General features: G+C 42.3%; 1 long non-coding RNA gene across 1 annotated transcript; it reads left to right on the plus strand.

Annotated features, from left to right (window-relative positions):
- Positions 1-235: 235 nt before the first annotated feature.
- LOC148881090 (uncharacterized) lies at positions 236-2445 on the plus strand. Its single transcript, XR_016104741.1, has 2 exons — positions 236-1437; positions 2105-2445. It is a non-coding gene; the product is annotated as an uncharacterized LOC148881090 (long non-coding RNA).
- The last annotated feature ends 520 nt before the right edge of the window (positions 2446-2965 follow it).

A 2965-nucleotide genomic window follows, 5' to 3' on the forward strand; every position in this document is an offset into this window, starting at 1 on the left:
CATGGCAAGATATTCCCAATGCAAACTTGAAAAAGGCTGTTAGAACGGTGTGGGCATAGACATGCCCTGACTGAAGCCTGTTTCGTACGAGAGGGACAAACCATAAAAGTAGTGGAGGAGATAGAGAAGATGAGTTGTGTGTTGTCGGTGTTGAAGGTTCCCAGCCGTTCAATGGCGAAATGGTAGGGACTAGTTGACGACACCGTACCAAGACCCTATTCCCTCTGATTTCTGCATGCAATTACGTGATCTCGCACTCGCAGCTGCGCACCAGCCTGGTTGCTGTCGGATGGGAAAGGGGGACAATTACCCCCTTCATTCCCAATTTCCGACACCACCACTACCACCACCACCCGGGCTCAGATGCACCTTAACAGCAAAACAAAAGCAAATTGAAATTAATAAATGAAGAATATTAACGCCGGCACCGCTACAGATCTCTCGTCCATCGTTGTCGTCGTCGTCCTCAAATCATCTATACCAGCAGCAGCAGAAGCAACGGACGGGCCATGCTCCCACCATTATCGATAATCCACTCAGCCTCCGACATCGCCACCCTCTTTTTCATCTTTGGCTGTCTTCTCTTCTCCATTTTCTCCCTCGTTTCCGTCTTCCAGTTTCACGTCAAGACCCTTAAGTCTTATCTACTGAAAGACTTCAATTCTCTTTGGACCGTCCGCACACTCCTCGTGTCGTTCATCTCTCTGTGGGCTCTTAGCGAACTCCTCCGCCTCCCAATACTCCGACGTTACCCTTTCCCTATATTTGGTTCTCTCACCCTAACCCAACAGATCAACCTGTGCAAGATCCACGTCGTATTAACACAGGGATTCTTTGAGCCCGGATTCCTAGTGTCGCTACTCTTCATTGTCAACATCTCCATACGGAAGAGAAACCCCAACGACACTTGGGCCATGGATATCTGTCTGCTTCTAAGTTCGTGTCTCCCGATATTCTGTTTGCAGGTATTTTTCGTTTTCTTTAAGCCGAAGCAGGAAGCGAGGTTCACAGAAGGCTTCTTCAGGAGTTATGTGATAGAGGATGAGGATGATGGTGGGAGTGGTACGGTTCTGTGCACCTACCCTTTGTTGGGAACCATCATTTTTGGGGCGTTCGCAATCCTATACATTGTGATATTCCTGCTGTCGTGTTGGCGAGTGATTACCCTGGTGATCAATAAGGGGTTAAGGTATCGGATCTACGGGCTGGCGCTCGCAGTTCTGGTAGCGCTACCGACGCAGGTTCTGCTACTTGGGATATCGGTATTCTGGGAACCAAGTGAACCGGCCTTCCAACTGATTGCGCTTGCGATGTTCCTAAGCGTACTATCGTGCGCTTTGGTGGGAGAGGGAGTGTTGGTAATTAAGCCCATTGTCGACGCGTTGGCTATAGACGCCGAATGTTGCAGTTGGCGTTGCGACGGCAGTTCTCGAGAAGGTGGGTGAGATTGAGAATCCCGGTCCCGGTGGTGGATCTTTCGTCGTTTTGACAGCATCTTCTTTTCTTTCTGTTTAACACCTACCCCTTTTTCTTCTTTTGCCTGTCGCTTTGACATTAGATTTTTTATTTTTCCCTTATTTTTTCTTACCTTTTTTTTTTTTTTTGAAGTGATCAATTATATCATATAATATAATATAATATAATAGAGAAAATCAGGAAATTTTGGAATTTGACCATTTCGGTGTTCGCTGCTGCCTGCTGTGCTGTGCATTATCAAATTCTAGCAATTTGAACGAATCTTTTTTTATGAATTATTATGTGTTAATGGAACCTCACCTCCCCAGTCACCATCCAATCTGTCCCTCACCCAAATTAAGCAGCTTATATTATATTAAATAGAAGAAACAGAGAAGAACTGCTTCCTTCTTAAGGTTGAGGTTGAGCTCTATTATTTATATAACAACCAAACCGAGCGTTTAATTAATTAATGTACCCATGAAAATTTCTGATGAAAAGGAACGTAAATGATTTGTACTTCTCTCACACCTATTAGTTTCTTTTATTTACTTCAATTCCTTCATATGGTTCAGCTGATATGTTTATTAATGATCTTGTTTATTGAACCCTTAACGCTCATCAATACTGCCATATATGTATGTAACAGGAAATAAAGACACGGCTGCGATTTGAGTATTATTGATCGTGGTCCCATGCCTTGCTTTTTTCAATATAGCTGGTTTGGGATTATCAGGCACCGAGGCAGGACCTGAGTCTACTCCGATGGACCTGATAGCCCAAATCGAATGGTTTAGCAATTCAATCATTGGACCAGTGGTTCGGTGGCAGATTCAAAAAAAATCCATGCATATGTCAGATGATAAAACTGTATTGCTCTTGGTTCAAACGGTTCGACCACCTGGGCCAACAACCGTTTATATGCCTATTATGTTTGTATATATGGTTGCAAATTGCAATCTGACTGTGAAACCTGTTTTCGTTCTTCCACTTGAGGAAGGTTCACTTATCCTGCCTTCACAAGGAGTCAAGGATTAGGGGTTTAGGCCTTGGTTTGGGGGAGGACTGCCCTTGCTTGCTACCACGTTAGCCTATTAAAGAGGGGGTTTAGGCCTTCGATATCCAACCGGATTTAGTCTCTCATTAAAATCTCGTATATAATAAATTTAATATTTTCTATTTATATAAACTATTATATATGTAAAAATTAAAATGTAAGTAAATTTTAAAGATTTTTTTTTAATTTATTTTTTTCACTTTAAGCACTATAAGTTGGACTCCTATTAAATCTTAAACTCATCATCATCATCATTATTGAGAGCAAATCAGCCCCCTACAACGTCCTACATCACATCTTCGCCATGTATTGGGAATATCTCCCGAAGATGATACTAGAAATGGTGATGTCATCATTGGGAGATGTTCACAATACACAGCGGAGACACTATGGGACGTGGGGGCTGATTATTATTATTATTATTATTATTATTATTATTATTATTGTTGTTGT

This window comes from Nelumbo lutea, chromosome 1, assembly GCF_056320005.1.
Source record: "Nelumbo lutea isolate HS-2025 chromosome 1, American lotus-T2T, whole genome shotgun sequence".
NCBI classification, from domain to species: domain Eukaryota; kingdom Viridiplantae; phylum Streptophyta; class Magnoliopsida; order Proteales; family Nelumbonaceae; genus Nelumbo; species Nelumbo lutea.